The sequence below is a fragment of the Chiloscyllium plagiosum genome, unplaced genomic scaffold (assembly GCF_037043375.1).
Source record: "Chiloscyllium plagiosum isolate Xiang-an unplaced genomic scaffold, Cpla_swu_hap1 HiC_scaffold_22, whole genome shotgun sequence".
In the NCBI taxonomy this organism is placed as follows: domain Eukaryota; kingdom Metazoa; phylum Chordata; class Chondrichthyes; order Orectolobiformes; family Hemiscylliidae; genus Chiloscyllium; species Chiloscyllium plagiosum.
Window position 1 is genome coordinate 74,108,285 of NW_028270160.1, and position 17,541 is coordinate 74,125,825.

Sequence of the window (17,541 nt, forward strand, 5' to 3'; positions counted from 1 at the left end):
TCAGTGTATCCGCACATTAACAGTTTACTGATTAGTATCATAGATGTTTTCTCACCTTCACTGGAAACATTTGAAAATAAACTCTCCAAATTCCTAACCGCGAGCTCGCGCAGAGTCGGTTAAACGGCCGCGCCTCGAGACCCCGCGTGAGCCCTCAGGGCGGGCCTTTACTCTCATCCAGCTCTGATTGATCAGAAAACCTGTCAATCTCGTGCTTATAGCCAATAGAAGTGCGGTCCCGCGTTGGGAACGTCATCTGGAAGTGAATGTGGATGAAAAGAGAAATCGCTGGAGAAACTCGGCAGGTTTGGCAGCTTCTGTGGAGTTAAAACAAAGGTAACGTTTCAGATTCAGTGACCCTTCATCAGTACTGAAAGTAGCTCGGAAAAAAGTGCAGTTAGTGGCTCTCACTCCTGCAATAGGTGGAGATGGAGCCCAGAAAGAGAGAGAAGAGACACAGATAAAGGGGATGGATAATTGTGAGGCAGGGAGAAATAAAAGCTGATACAGGAGAAAATGTAGGAGCAGATTACTGCAGATACTGGAATCTATTGAAAACAAGTCACATTCCTGATGAAGGGCTTATTTCCGAAATGTGGACGGCACATCATTTCTGCATTTTTGGGGTTTCTCTTGAGGGAAGGAGAGGATTGATAAATCAATGGCTGAAAAGGTGGTGCAATGTGCAGGGATTCAGTCTCTTGGATCGTTGGGATCTCTTCTGGGACATAAAAGATCTGTTCAAAAAGGATGGGTTTCACCTGAACTGGAAAGGGACCAATATCCGACTGGAGAGATTTGCTAGTTCTACTTTTGGATCCTGCCAACATTTTTAGAGTGGTGAGGTGGGAGCTTCTAAGTAAAGTGCATAGACAGAAATATGAGGATGGTTCTGAATCAGAAAAGAGCAAGTTAATTCGAAAAGACAGACATGAGCGGTCAGAGAATGATTTAACTTTCAGGTAAGGCTGATAAGCTCAGCGCATGTATGGGAATGTGGGTTTGGGATGTCAAAGCTACTACAGGAGCTTGGCTGAGGAATTGATAAGAGAGGCAGCTCAACATTCTAGGCTTTAGGTGTTATAGGAGGGATAGTAAGAGAGGAGAGGGAATGGCATATTTAATTAAGGAATACATTACTACTGCAATTAGAAGAGATATTTCTGAGGGACTGTCATAGTGTTAAAGTTTTGGTTGGTGAAGAATTTGTTAAATGTGTTCAAGAAAATTTTCTTTATCAATATATAAATGTTCCTGTAGAGAATGAGCAAAACTTGAATATCTTTTGCAAAATAAGGCAGAGCAAGTGACTGGAACTAGTGATTGTAATGCTGTTAGTTTTAAAATAGCTATGGAAAAGGATAAATCTTCCAAAAAAGTTAAAGCTCTTAATTGGAATAAGGCAAATTTTAAGGGAATGATGCAATAACTTTCAAAAGTTGATTAGAGCAGACTGTTTACAGGTAAAAGTATGACTGACAAGTGGGAGTCTTTAAAAGTGTGATAATGAGAATTCAGAAGCATATGGTCCTGTTGCTGGAAGGGTATAAAGAGGGTAGAAACATGCTTAAAAAGGAAATCAGAAAGGCAAAAATGGAAAATTAGATAGCTTTGGCAAGTAAGATTTAAGATAACCCAAAAAAGATTCTATAAACACTTCAAGAGCAGGAGAGCAATGAGAGAGAGAGAGCGCGAGAGTAGGACCCTTTAAAGATCAACAATGTTGTCTTTGTGTTGAACCTCAGGAGGTGGGAGAGATGGTAACTGAATATTTCACATCAATTTTTACTGTTGAAAAGAAATGGGGGCTTGAGAACTCCGGGAAATAAATATTGATATTTTAAAAACAGTTCACATTACATAAGAGGAAGAACTGGAGGATGATGGCATAGGCATTGATTACCGTGTTTAGCCGGCTCATCTTCAGCCATATCTTTCCATTTTTTCTTATTCTTAAATTATTCAAAATAGTGCTGTGTCATTGTGACAAATGAAATGTTTTCACTTTTTTATTGTATTTTTTATGTAAAATGCACATGCCAATAAAATAATAATCAAAATCAAATCACACCAAAATTGGTGGTGTAGTGGACAGTACAGATGGTTATGTCAGAGTACAATGGAATAGTCATCATATGGGCCAATGTGCCAAGGAGTGGCAAATGGAGTTTAATTCAGATAAGTATGTGGTTTTGCATTTTGGTATGGCAAATCAGGAAAGGACCAATACACTTAATGGGAAGTGTTGTCAAATAAAGAGACCTTGGGGTGCAGGTTCATTGTTCCTTGAAAGTGAAGTCGCAGGTAGACAGGGTAGTGAAGTAGGCTTTTGGTGTGCTTGCCTTTATTGTTCAGCGTGTTGAGTATGAGAGTTAGAAAGTAATGTTGCGGCTATACAGGACATTGGTTAGACCTTCTGGAATGCTGTGCGCAATTCTGGTCTCCCTGTAGTAGGAAAGATGTTGTTAAACTCGAAAAGTTTCAGGAAAGATTTACAAGGATGTTGCCAGGGTTGGAAGGTTTGAACTGTAGGGGGAAGTTGAATAGGATGAGGCTATTTTTCCTGGAGTATTGGAGGCTGAGGGGTGACCTTTATAGAGGTTATTAAAATCATGAGGGGCATGGATAGGCTGAATCACCAAGGTCTTTTTCCCAGGGGAGAGGAGTGCAAAACTAGAGGGTATAGGTTTAGGAGACGGAGTTGGATAATCAGAAGGACTTAGAGAAGGAATCGAGAAGTTTGGACAGTGCAGTGACACAGGATTGTTCCCAATTGTCAAACTTACTGTTGTTTCTGGCATTCTTACCTGCATTTCATTTCACTTAATTTTATGAAATCGGTCATTTCTTTCATGATCACAGCAGCTGGTAACATTTACATCATAACAGAACAGCTAACACTTTCATAGAGATTTTACAAAACGTGATTCACACCTGTCCAAGAAAGCAAATAAATTAATGATGAACATGGAAGATTTTGAATACAGGTAAACAGGTGAGAATATAAATTCGAGAATTTAGAGGACAACATGCTCCATTATAAAGATTAAATCACATACTTTTTTAAAATTTGTGTCTTTTGATTGCAAATGCATTTTCAGCAATACTTTACTTGGTCTGTTTCCATTCAGTTCATCCTGGCCTGATGCTGATGTCACCCACTTTTATCATGACAGATTAAATGAAGTTAATTTTGACCCATCAAGCATGCACTTACAGCAGGCAGTGAAGAAAGCTAATAGCTTGCTGGCCTTCATAACAAGAGGAATTGAGTATAGAAGCAAAGAGGTTCTTCTGCAGCTGTGCAGGGCCCTGGTGAGACCGCACATGGAATATTGTGTACAGTTTTGGTCTCCAAATTTGAGGAAGGACATTCTGCCTATTGAGGGAGTGCAGCTTGGATTCACGAGGTCAATTCTCGGAATGGCGGGACTATCTTACTTGAAAGATTGGAGCGACTGGGCTTGTAAACCCATGAGTTTAGAAGGCTGAGAGGGGATCTGATTGAGCCGTATAAGATTATTAAAGGATTGAACACTCTGGAGGCAGGAAGCATGTTTCCGCTGATGGGTGAGTCCCGAACCAGAGGACACAGTTTAAAAATAATGGGTAGCCCATTTAGAAAAGAATTGAGGAGAACCGTCTTCATCCAGAGAGTGGTGAGTGTGTGGAATGCTCTGCCCCAGAAGGCTGTGGAGGCCAAGTCTCTGGATACTTTCAAGAAAGAGTTGGATAGAGCTCTTAAGGATAGTGGAATCAAGGGTTTTGGGGATAAGCAGGAACAGGATACTGATTGAGGATAATCAGCCATGATCATAATGAATGGTGGTGCTGGCTCGACGGGCAGAATGGCCTACTCCTGCACCTATTGTCTATATTATGTCAGATGACAATAACTTATTCAAAGACATGAATTTTAAGGGGTATCTTAAACAGGAGAAGGACCTGTTTACTCGGAATTATGATACTGGCCGAAGGAAAGTGCAGCCTCTCAACCTGCACTAGCCGTGACCTCATGGCTGTGGTGACAGCAGATCTATTTATTATAATCACATAGGTTATTCTGTGGCAGATTCAATGTATTAATTTCCCCTGTCTTTCCTGGATCTCACCACTATGTGTAGTGTTCACAATGCTCTGATTCATTCAGCCAAAAACTGTTCTGTCTGGTTGACAGTTACCTCCTCCTTTGATCGATGTAATTGTCATCTGTTTCTCGAACGTGGATACACATTAATGCGCCAAGAAAAATGCAGCTGTCGTCCTCTGAATAACATGCATTCTGGTCTATTTTTAAAAACATCCCCTTCTACTATAGATACGAACTGACAGAGGTAATTGCCAATTGTTTCTGTTATCCAAAGCAGAATTATTTTTCTGTGCCCGTTGGGTGGGATTTGACTGTTTTGATTGGGTTTTAATGCCCTTGGTTCCATACACTTTAATTCTGTCGCTCAGTACTGACAGTGAGACATATTTTTGTGACAAGTCGGGCCCATCAGAGACTGAAGGGCCATAGCAAAGGAGAGAATCCCGGTGACCCAGAGGTGGAAAGCAGAAGAAAGTCTGTGATTTTACTTTTGTTGTTATCTGACATTTTCATCATTCTGTGGTCGGTGCAAGAATGATAGAATTCTTTTATTATAACATTCGGGGAACATACCTGAGACATTACAACAGTTCGGAATTTATATTTGCAATGGTTGGTGTTTCACTGGTGAATTTAAATTGCTGCATAAACACTCAGTTCAAGTTCAGACTGCAAGTCAAAGAAATGAAGTATCCTGTCATATTAATTATCCAATTAATAAATAAACAAAATATCAGAGAGTAGTCTAGAGAACCCAGTATATACATCGCATGAATGAAAAAAACTCACGAAGGCTATTGCGAATAACTAGAACCCAAGCATTGAACCTTATAATACCCAGTGTCATTACCTTCCACTCCAAACAATATACGTTCTGTTTGCTATGAATTCTCAATTCAAGTCAGTGTATTATCCCGATCCCATTTGCTTTGATGTTTCAAACTAACTTTTCATGTGGGACTTTGTCAAAAGATTTCTGAAAATCTAAATACCCACGTCCACTAGATCTCCCTTATCTATTCTCTGAGATAATACCAACTTAACAAAATTATTTGAGGAAGTGACAAAGTTGATTGATGAGAGAAGGGCTGTAGATGTCATATACGTGGACTTCAATAAGGCGTTTGATAAGGTTCCCCAAGGCAGGCTGATGGAGAAAGTGAAGTTGCATGGGATCCAGGGTGTACTAGCTAGGTGGATAGAGAATTGGCTGGACAACAGGAGACTGTGAGTAATAGTGGAACGGAGTTTCTCAAAATGAAGAACTATGACCAGTGGTGGAGTAGCAGTTAGTGAAGGGGACTGTCAGAGAATGCAGCAGATTATGGATAGATTGGAGAGTTGGGCAGAGAAATGGCAGATGGAGTTCAGTTTAGGCAAATGCGAGGTGATGCATTTTGGAAGACCCAGTTCTCAAGCAAACTATACAGTAAATTAGAATCCCTACAGTGTAGAAACAGGCCATTTGGCCCAACAAGTCCACACCAACCCAGTCCCCTACACCAATTAGTCTAGACTTCCCCTATCTAATGCACCTTGCTTACATATCCCCAAACACGATGTGTAATTTAGCAAGGTCAATTCACCTAACCTGCACATCTTTGGACTTAAGCCCTGAGGAAATTGACATACGGAGAGATCTGCATGTTCAGGCCCATATTTCCCTGAAGGTGGCAATGCAGGTCAATAGAGTGGTCAAGAAGGCATACAGCATGCTTTCCTACATCAGATGGGGTATTGAGTACAAGATTTGTCAGGTCATGTTATAGTTGTATAGGACTTTGGTTTGGCCACATTTGGAATACAGCATACAGTTTTGGTTGCTACATTACCAGAAGGATGTGGATGCTTTGGAGAGGGTGCAGAGGAGATTCACCAGGATGTTGCCTGGTATGGAGGGTGCTAGCTATTAAGAGAGGTTGAGTAGAATAAGATTATTTTCATTAAAAAGATGGAGTTTGAGGGGGGGGGATCCTGACTGAAGTCGACAAAACCATGAGAGGTATAGACAGGGTGGATAGCAAGAAGCTTTTTTTTACCAGGGTGGGGGACTTAATTACTAGGGGTCACAAGTTCAAGGTGAGATGGGAAAGGGTTAAGGGAAATATGCGTGGAAAGTTCTTTACGCAGGGAGGAGGTAGAGATGGAAATGATAGCGTTGCTTAAGATGTATCTAGACAGCTACAGAATGGCCAGGGGACAGAGGGATACAGATCATTGGAAAATAGGTGACGGGTTTTAATTGAGGATCTGGATCAGCAGAAGCTTGGAGGGCTGAAAGGCCTGTTCCTGTGCTGTAATTTTCTTTGTTCTTTTTTGTTAGCGTGGTTTTGTCAGAGGGGCAAAATGCATCACAAGTGTGGTGAAATTTTTCAAGGAAGTGACCAGGTCTTTGGAGGAGAGTAGGGCAATTGATGTAGTTTGTATGGATCTTAGCAAAGCCTTTGACAAGATTATATTCAATTCCCTACAGTATAGAAACAGGCCATGCAGGCCAACAAATCCACACTCACCCTCCAAAGGTTAACCCCCCAGACCCATTCCCCTACCTTTATCCCTGCCTAATGCACCTATCTCTATGGGCAATTTAGCTTGGCCAATTCACCTAACCTGCACACCTTTGGACTGTGGGAGGAAAACAAGCACCCAGAGGAAACCCACACAGACACAGGGAGAATGTGTAAACTCCACACAGACAGTCACCCAAGTCTGGAATCGAACCCAGGGCCCTGGTGCTGTGAGGCAGCAGTGCTAAGCACTGAGTCACTGAACTGTCCCAAAGCCACACATAGGAGATTAACAACTAAAGTAAAAACACATGGAATTCAGAATAAATTAGCAAATTGACTCAGTCAGAGGAAGCAGTGGGATCAATTTTGGATCTTTTATTGTTTGTGATATTCATAAATGATAATAAAGAGTGTGTGTGTGTGTGTATGTCTGCATATGGGAGGAGAAAGTGAGGGCTGCAGATGCTGGAGATCAGAGCTGAAAATGTGTTGCTGGAAAAGCGCAGCAGGTCAGGCAGCATCCAAGGAACAGGAGAATCGACGTTTCGGGCATAAGCCCTTCTTCAGGATTCCTGAAGAAGGGCTTATGCCCGAAACGTCGATTCTCCTGCTCCTTGGATGCTGCCTGACCTGCTGCGCTTTTCCAGCAACACATTTTCAGCTATGTCTGCATATGTGTGTGTTCATGTATGTGGGTGAATGTGTGTGTTGTTGGGGGTGGGGGTGGGGGTGGTTGGGGATATTAAGTAAGTTTGTGATGACACAAATATTGACTGGGTGGTTGGCAGTGAGGAAAATATTCTAAGGCTACAAACAAAAATAGGTAGATTGGTCAAACAGGCAGATCAACGGCAGATAAAATTTAATCCTGATAAACCTGACGTGATACATTTTGCCAGAAGTTGCAAGACAAGGCAGTACTCAGTGAATGGGAGGACACCAGGCTGCATAAAGCAACTAAAAGATCTTAAGGTGCTTGTTAACAGATCTCTGAAGGTGGCAGGACTGGCTAATAGGGTAGTTAAGAAGGCGTAGAGGATATAGTCAAGATGTAGGTTATAAGAGCAGGGAAGTGCTGTTGGACTTTGTTTAGGCCATAGTTGGATTATTGTGTTTAGTTCTGGTCACCGCAGCATGGGAAGGATGTGTTTGCATTGGAGGGAGTGCAAAGGAGGTTCAGCAGAATGTTGCTTAGGCTGTAGCAATTTAGCTGTGAAGAGGGAGGCTGGATAAGCTCGGGTTGCTTCACTAAGAACAGAGATTGGAGTATCTATGAAGACCATAGACAAAGTGAATAGAAAGCAGTTGTTCCCCTTCGTCAAAGGGCCTATAACGGGGTGGTGTAATTTTAAGCTGAAAGGCAGGAGGTTCAGAGGGGACATGAGGAAAATTCTTCCCACCTAGAGGTTGGTAAGGGACCTGAAATTGAAATCGGAAACCTCAGAAAAGTACCTGGAAGAGCACTTGAAATGACATAACATTCAAGGCTATGGGCCAAGTGGTAGAAAATGGGACTGATGTAGATTTAGTGTCATTTTGGTGGGACAAAAATGATGGTCCAAAGGGCCTCTCCTGTTCGATGTGATTCTGTTATTTGAGAATTCTGAGGATAAGGATCTGAATTTGTTCCTGTTTTTCTTTGTATTTGTTTTAGGAAAGTATTACCTAGTGTGAGTTCGAGCAGTTGTTGTAGTCAGCATCAGCTTTTGATTCTGTACCAGAGTGCTTATTCACAGATAGAATTTCCTAAATGGGTTGCAAAACTGAATTTAAAAATGTGTTGCTGGAAAAGCGCAGCAGGTCAGGCAGCATCAAAGGAGAAGGAGATTCGACGTTTCGGGCATAAGCCCTTCTTCTGGAATGAGGAGGGTGTACCAAGCAGGCTAAGATAAAAGGTAGGGAGGAGGGCCTTGGGGGAGGGGCATTGGGAATGCGATAGGTGGAAGGAGGCTAAAGTGAAGGTGATAGGTTGGAAAGGGGGTGGGGGCGGAGAGATCGGGAAGATGATTGCAGGTCAAGAAGGCGGTGCTGAGTCTGAGGGTTGGGACTGAGAAAAGGTGGGGGGAGGGGAAATGAGGAAGCTGGAGAAATCTGCATTCATCCCTTGTGGTTGGAGGGTTTCTCCAGCTTCCTCATTTCCCCTCCCCCTTTTCTCAGTCCCACCCCCTCTCCGGCCTATCACCCTCACCTTAACCTCCTTCCACCTATCGCATTCCCAACACCCCTCCCCCAAGTCCCTCCTCCCTGCCTTTTATCTTAGCCTGCCTGGCACACCCTCCTCATTTCTGAAGAAGGACTTATGCCCGAAACGTCGATTTTCCTTCTCCTTTGATGCTGCCTGACCTGCTGCGCTTTTCCAGCAACACATTTTTAAGCTCTGATCTCCAGCATCTGCAGTCCTCACTTTCTCCTAGTGCAAAACTGAATTAACAAGAAAAGCAGTGGGATAACCGTACTGAGTAAAACAGCTTTCAGGGTGGTTCTACAACATGACGTATTGATTGGCTGACTAGCCTCAGCAAAGTGAAGGTCATCGCTGAAAAGAATATTGAAAGATATTGTATTCAAACAATAAGACTTGCAGATTTCACCCACTATCAGTCCCATCAATATTGAAAGATATTTCAATATTGATGGGACTGATAGTGGGTGAAATCTGCAAGTCTTATTGTTTGAATACAAGTTGGAATTAGCATGTGAGACCTAATAGGATCAGATTAATCCAGTCTTTGGATATCACATCATTAAAATAAACCTGCTGTCATTCAATGATTTTAAAAATAATGAGATACCACACAAGATAAAATAGTCTCTGAAACTGTCTCTTCTTCAATTTTGAGATAATTCTCCAATTCTGAGACATTGCCAGCAGCAGGAAGGGAGAGGTTATTTCACAAACAACAACATGTACTTTCGAAGGCTAGTTATCTTGAAAGTATGCTACATCATCCTTCACATTGTTAGTGTGCCTGGTAAATCTTGTAACAACTTAAGTTATATAAATCTCTACATTTCCACTGTACACCTGATATGCCAGATCACAGTATGCTCACTAACTGAGTTTAAAGTGAATAGTTTCAGATAGGAGGCTTCTCAGTAATATGCAGTATTGTGGGTTTCTCTATGCTGTACAGAATGTGTATACACTGAGGCCACATTGATGAAATTTGGCTGAGCACTGACCCTATCTGGTCAAGAAAGTGTTCAGCAAGATGGTCTTTCCCTGTAGTCATTTAAAGCCTGCTATTTCTCAGATGGGTTTTGTAATGACCCACTTCTCAATGACACCTGGTGTTTCCCATTACTTGATGGAAAGAGATGTTGTTAGTGGATCTTGCTCAGGCAGCTTGCTCCAAATGGGAGCCCAGCTACAATATTAGCAAAAGGTGAGTTGAGCAGGTCATTATGGAGTGATAACTGATGGTGAGCATGGATGGCATTGACTATCTGCGTGTTTTCATCAATCAGTGGATGTGTGGGGACACAGTATTTGTGAGGACAGCTCACTGGGAGCGGTGTTAAGCACAGGGTTCCATTTATGATGTGTATTGTTGAATTATTTGTTTGTCAAAAAGACGTGTGAGTTATGCTATTTGTAGAAAGAGGCATAGTGCTGTGGTGCACAGTTTAACAGGACAAACACTGAGATCTGGAGTGTTGTGGTAGCAGCTGTCCCACAGAGGATCAAACAACTTTGTCAAACAGGATGCTTCCCATCTTGCCCTTTGTTGCTGTTATCCTTTGATGTTCCCCAAACGATAATGGTCTATGTGAAGATACTCCCATGTACATATCCTTGGGATTGTTATTTCATTTTAGGCTATTAATTTGCATAAGTATTTATTATTGTTATTATTATTTTGTTGGTACTGATATTTTAGAGATAAATGCCCGGATATATTTTTCGACCAATTCACTGTGAGGCCATAGTGTTACACCTTGATGCAGTACTCCATCAACTTTGTGAAATCTCTGTTATTGGACCTGGTCCAGAGGCCTCACCACTGTGGAAATTGGTTGGTCCAAAAGGATTTTTCACAGGTGAAAGCCAAGTTGGTTTATGGTGACTGACGTGTGATTTCGGATATTTGATATTTTTGTGCTGCTCCAAGGCTCCAATTAGGATCAAGAACATTTGGCCCGACAGAGTGAAAGTCGGTGCTGCTAGTGTGTATTCCTGATGAAGAGCTTATGCTCAAAATGTTGATTCTCCTGCTCCTCGGATGCTGCCTGACCTGCTGTGCTTTTCCAGCACCACACTCTTTAATTTTAATCTCCAGCATCTGCAGTGCTTTCTCTCTGTTGTGCCCTCCAGTTGAACTGAAATTAAACATTGAGAGACTCGTGAGTTGGAAACTGTAAATGGATCACCAGTTAATTCATAGTCCATCAGTAGCACACTGCTAAAAGAATATGAATCATCTGTCAACCGTGATTTACAAGATGCTCTTTGCATCATGGTGTGGGACATCATTGCACCGATTGTCACATGGGATGTCTGTCCAAGCAGTGATGGTGATTCACACCACAGAGGCAGATTTATATAGATATATAAATTCCAACCATTATAATTGCTGTAGTACAAGTCAGTTCAAGATCTTGCTGGGCAATTTTAGCCAATCTGCTTCTTAGAATTTTTATTGCATCTTCCTTGTATTCTGGGTGATTGGAAAGGAGGTGAGTGGGAATGACTGCTCGCCTGTGTTCACTTTATGGGTAGTTGTTCATGACGAGACCCTTTGCTGGTTGGGGATGGCTATTCAGGGAACTGACCTCACATAGGGCAGTTTAGTATGTTCAGCTCCTGTTTGGATGACAGTTCTGAGGTAGGGCCACTTAAATTGAAACATCACCTCTGATTTCTCTCCACCAATGCTGCCAGACCTGCTGAGCTTTTCCAGCAACTTTTGTTTTTGTTTTTGATTTACAACATCCTCAGTTCTTTCAGTTTTTATTGTCATTTTTCATGTTGTTTGAATCACTGTGTGAAAGTGAGGTGATTTATTGAAGATCACATTTAGGTGCTGAATAACCCTAGATTGCTTTGTGGTTATTGATGGTTGGAAAGTATATCAGGGTGGGAGTAAGGTAGTATTGAAGGGACTTGTTGTTGCCAGCTAACAATTGAAAGTTTATAAATGTTTGCAGTAACAACAACACTGAGCTGAACATTCCCCCAGTACATTGTATATGTCAGGGCAGCTGCTGGCACAGCATGTTTTACATCAAGGGAGTAATGCAGTGGATCAGACTTTTTGATGGAATAACAACCTGTTACTTCAATTCCAAAAAAGTTCACTCAAAGAAAATGCTGTTGATGCTTGTGCAATGGCATGGGGTGTTCAGCAGAGGGTATCATTTTAAACACAAGAGAGAGAGAAAGAGAAAGAGGGAATTAACCCCCAAAACAAAAGACACTCCATTGGACAGAGACACAGACACAGAGATTACTCACAAATATACAACACACTGATACATTCCCAGGCTGAAGCAAACCTCATGGGAGAGAGGGAATATGAGACACCATCAAGAGAGCTGGGACTAACTGGAATATGAGTATCACCACTTCAGTCTGTCCATGTCTTAACTTCTGTTTGTCCCTGTCTGACTTTTCCTCTCTCTCTGTGTCCTTTTGTCTGCCTCCCTCTTTCTATCTCCCTCTCACTGTCCTTCTCTTTCTCTCTGTCTCCATCTTTCTATTTCTCTCTATCTTCCCTATCTCTCCCTCTGCCCTTCTCTCTCTCTCTCTCTCTCTCTCCCTCTCTGAGATTCTCCAGCTCTCTCTGTCTCTGTTCTTCGCTTGCTCTCCTCCCGCTCGATCTCTCTGTTCCTGTTTCTTCATCCCCACTCTTCCTCTCTTCTCTCTGTCACTTATTCCCTCTGTCTCTTTTTCTCTCATTCTCTCTTTCACCCTGTCTTTTTCTCTTAGATCTGAAAGTGCCTACACAATATTGCATCCCCCTATTCTGTTCCCATTTTACTCCCCTCCCAAATGTTTGCCCTTCCACAATTATTTTGCCCTCCCAAATATATTCCTCATCAAATGTGTACCCTCACAAATATTTTGCTGTTCCCCCATATCATGCTGAGCCCCACTCCCTGGTGTAGAGATTAATGAGTTTGTCTGGACTAACTGGCCTGTAGCTGACTGCTTTCGTGCACAGCAAGATCGCAGTCCCAGAATTATGGAAGCTTCACATCACACAGATAATCCTTTCAGCCTATCATGCCTCCCTACCACCACAACCACCAACAACCCCCCATCCTCCCACCACACCCCCCATTAAATAATCCTGGTGCTGTCCAGCTACTCAGGCCTTGCCCCGAATGGCATTGTTACTCCCCTACCTGGGGAGACCGCTCTTCCGCCCTGTCTCATACTCTGCCTCTTTGTCCTCTCACCCCTCCATCTCTCTCTCTCCTACAACAGCCCCTTCCCCCCCCCCTCAAGCCCCATCAAACACTCCCCCTCTCCCTGGCTCTCTCTCACCACCTCCTTGCTTCCCATTCCTCCGCTCAAGAACTCAGGGGCATGGCTACTCCGCCTCCCCTCACAGACTCACAACCCCTGGGCTGAAGAACATGGTGAGTATGTTCAGAGACTAACTGGTCTTTTGACTGACTGCTGTAATGCACAGCAAGATTCCAGTCTGCAGCCAACCGATCACACATTCAATGAGAAAGGTACTTTATGCCCCTTCCACTCATCCCTCCACCCCCTGGCCTGGTTTGGACAACAGTGAGGGTAAAACCTGGGAGAGACAGGGGAAATGTGTATCCTAGTGCATTAACTGCATTTGGGAAGTCCAAATCTTCCCAATCCCCCTTCTCTGCCACTGGGACAGAGCAGAGGGGCCAGGGAGAAAGAGGGAGAGAAAATGCATTGAGAGAAAAAGAGAAGAACCAACAGATAGAGAGAGGGAGAGAGAATGAGATAATGACAGTCAGAGGGAGGGAATGAGAGAAAGAGAGTTCAAGGGAGGAAGAGATCGCAAGTGAAAATCCCAAGGACAGAATCAAGATGTCAGGCTAATAAAAGCAAGTATATTATCTCCATTCTTTATCTATCTTCAGAGACTGGTGTACATTAACCACAAATCTCTCTAATTGTCAATGCTTCCTTGGGTCCTATTGTTCATCGTGTATTTCCTTGTCTTGTTTGTCCTGCTCATGTGCATTACATCACCTCACCTCATTACTGCTGTTTCCTCGACATGAAGGATTACTTTCTGTTTAGAGATTTATTGTTAAGTTTCACCATTTTATCATGAAATTCAGTGGCACTGCTGTTACTGAGTCCCCTTTATCCATATTCTCTGAGAGTGAGGGACAATGGGGGGGTATATGGGCCAAACACATGCAAATGGGACTATTTAACAGTGAAAACTGAGTGGCATCATCAAATTGGGCCGAAAAGCCTGTTTCCATGCTGTAGACCTCCTAGCACTCTATAAATCCTTTACAATCACAGCTCCATTTCCCTCTGCTTGACAGTGACTATCACCCACACCCCAACGCTCACCAGCTGCTACTGAAGTTTTCCACTGAATCTTGTTGAAACAAGGAAGACTCCACATCACTCCCATTTTATTTCAGAATTCCAGGAATTGCTTTTCTTGAGTCAATGTGATGTCTCATGTATTTTGCTTTATCCTTTATAGAGGTGAGAGAAATACACCACACTGTAATATCGAGTCCAAATAGTTGGCAACTTCTTGATCCTTTGATCACACAAATACTCAGACACCAGCCCTGCATTATCTCAGTGATCAGAGCTACTTCTTTCCATCTGAAATGAACTGATTATCCATAATCTAAGAATGAAATAAATGATTAATAACCAACCAATTAATAAAGTTAAAATTTCAGAATCATTTCTTTTTTTCCAACTGAAATGCACACATTTTGAGATCAAACTGTAGCAGCTTCACTGTAACATATCCCGCAGTTTGACCTACACAGCTGTCCCACAGCGACAAATCACCTTTGGGTGTAGAAGGTTGGACTGGGCAAGGAATGGGAATTTTAATCAGTCACTAAGTTAGCTTGGAAATATCTGCTGCACATTATATTCCATCTACTAATTCCTTCCTCACTCAATGAAGTTGCCCATATCTTTGGTCCACAGCTTTCTCTCCCACTCACTGTAGCTCTTTTCAGTGAACCTGGAAACATTACATTTGTTCCCTTCAGCTACTCATTGCTATCAATTGTAAGTGCCTGTGTCTTTAGCAGTGACCCTTCAGGCAGCCCCACTGGGTACTAACTCGAAGAAAGTGAGGACTGCAGATGCTGGAGACCAGAATTGTAAAGTGTGGTGCTGCTAAAGCGCAGCAGGCCAGGCAGCATCTGTGGAGCAGAAGAATCGACGTTTCGGGCATAAGCCCTTCTTCAGGAATGAGGCTAGTGTGCCAAGTGGGCTGAGATAAAAGGTGGGGGGGGAATTTTGGGGAGGGGCGCTGGGAATACGATAGGTGGAAGGAGGTGAGGGCGAGGGTGATAGGCTGGAGAAGGGGTGGGGGCGGAGAGGTCGGGAAGAAGATTGCAGGTCAAGAGGGCGGTGCTGAATCCGGGGTTGGGACTGAGATAAGGTGCAGGGAGGGAAATGAGGAAGCTGGAGAAATCTACATTCATCCCATGTGGTTGGAGGGTTCCTAGGCGGAAGATGAGGCGCTCTTCCTCCAGGTGTCGTGTGGCCAAGGTCTGGCGATGGAGGAGGCCAAGGACCTGCATGTCCTTCGTGGAGTAGGAGGGGGAGTTAAAGTATTCAGTCACGGGGTGATTGGGTTGGTCGGTGGGGGTGTCCCAGAGGTGTTCCCTGAAACGTTCCGCCAGTAGGCGGCCTGTCTCCCCAATGTAGAGGAGACCACATCGGATGCAGCGGATACAGTAAATGGTGTGTGTGGAGGTGCAGGTGAATTTGCAATGGATATGGAAGGATCCATTGGGGCCTTGCAGGGAGGTGAGGGGGGAGGTGTGGGCGCAAGTTTTGCACTTTTTGTGGTTGCAGGGGAAGTGGAGTGGAGATTGGGCTCGTGGAGGGTGTGGACCTGACGAGGGAGTTGCGGAGGGAGTGGTCTCTCCGGAACGCTGATAGGGGTGGGGAGGGAAATATATCCCTGGTGGTGGGGTCTGTTTGGAGGTAGCAGAAATGACGGAGGATGGTACATGTATCTGGAGGTTGGTGGGGTGGAAGGTGAGGACCAGTGGGGTTCTGTCCTGGTGGTGATTGGAGGGGCAGGGTTCAAGGGCGGAGGTGCAGGAAGTGGAGGAGATGCGGTGGAGAGCATCGTCGACCACGTCGGAGGGGAAATTGCGGTCTTTGAAGAAGGAGGCCATTTGGGCTGTTCGGTAGTGGAATTGGTCCTCCTGGGAGCAGATGCGGCGGAGGCGAAGGAATTGGGAATATGGGAGGCGTTTTTACAGGGGGCATGGTGGGAGGAGGTGTAATTTAGGTAGCTGTGGGAGTCGGTCGGTTTGTAGTAAATGTCTGTGTTGAGTCGGTCACCCGAGATAGAAATGGAGAGGTCTAGGAAGAGGAGGGAGGAGTCTGAGACGGTCCAGGTAAATTTGAGGCTGGGGTGGTACTAGCTCATCAAGCTGGAAATGACCTTGTTTACTGCCCAGCTAGTTCTCCACCCTCCAGGGCACAGCAAACACTGTGACATTCATGGTACAGTCTCTTTTAACATCGCAATGGTGTCACGAACCCACAGAAAACCCACAGAAAGCAGAGATGAGGGAGGGAGGCAGAGAAGTGAAGGGCAAAGAGAGAGAGAGAGAGAGACACATACAGGGAGAGAAATAGGGAGACAGAAGAGGAGAGACAGACACACTGTCTATGCCTATGAGGGAGAGAGAGCTGTGAGGGCTCACTGGGCTGAATACATCCCTAAATGATGAAACAAAATTCAGAGACAGATCTCTGGTCAATGACAGTGTGGGGATGGCATTTCAAACCCATGGCCAAAGGAACAATGATGGGAACAATGTCAAGGTGAGTACTTCCTCTGTACCTAACACCATTCTGTCCCTGTCCTGGGAGTGTTTGAATAGGATGGAGTGGAGGGAGATTTACTCTTCTCAATCCCAGGATTGTTCCTGCCCTGGATGTATACAGTTGGCATTACATGTGGCATTACAGAGGCAACATTTCTCTTTGTATAGCTTCTGCTGTCATTGCCCTGTCAATTTTGGTGGGAGATGGATAAAATGGAGATGTCTGAGTCCTTGAAGTATGAAGCAAGCTCCATTAAACAATCCCTGGATGTTAGACTAACACGGGACATTCACACACATAGGTCAGCTTCCGTCATTTGTACAGAAACCACCCTGAACCCCTTGATTAGATTCCAGTCTGAAACTCACTCCCGCATATCTGGTATTCTTTATACAAACCACCCCGAGACCATCACTTAGATGTGGACATTATTGCAGTGTTCTGATTTCTGTTCATTAAACAGCCATAATCATTCTCACTCAGTCCCATTTAGTTCCCATTTCTACAAGTAGATTCTATCTCATTTGTTTTCTTTTTGACTGTTTTCATTTCTATCTGCATCCAAATGATATCCAATGTCACTATTTCCGGTGTTAGTGTCTATAGTTAAAACATCTGACATCGCAATGTCCAGCATTACACTGTCCAGTGTCACAGTCTGATCTCACAGTATCTAGTGACAGTGTCCAGAGTGACAGTGTTGTAACCAGGGTGACCGTGTCAAGCGTTGGAGTGTCCGGACTGACTGCCACTCCCTGTATGACAATGTCCAGAGTTATTGCGCTCGGAGGTATGGTGTCCGGAGTGACAGTGTCATACAGGGAGTGATAATGTCCAGAGTTATTGTGCCTGGAGGTACAGTGTCCGGAGTGACACAGGAAAATGAAGCTGAACCAAAACCAACCTCCCGATCACTGGATTTGCAACACAGTGACATTCAA

General features: G+C 43.8%; 1 long non-coding RNA gene across 1 annotated transcript in view; it reads left to right on the forward strand.

Annotated features, from left to right (window-relative positions):
- The first annotated feature begins 202 nt into the window (after positions 1-202).
- Positions 203-17,541, forward strand: part of LOC148146054 (uncharacterized) — a 54,084-nt gene continuing 36,745 nt past the window's right edge. Inside the window, exon 1 of the long non-coding RNA XR_015760984.1 lies at positions 203-336. This is a non-coding gene — a long non-coding RNA (uncharacterized LOC148146054). The remainder of the gene's footprint in view (positions 337-17,541) is intronic.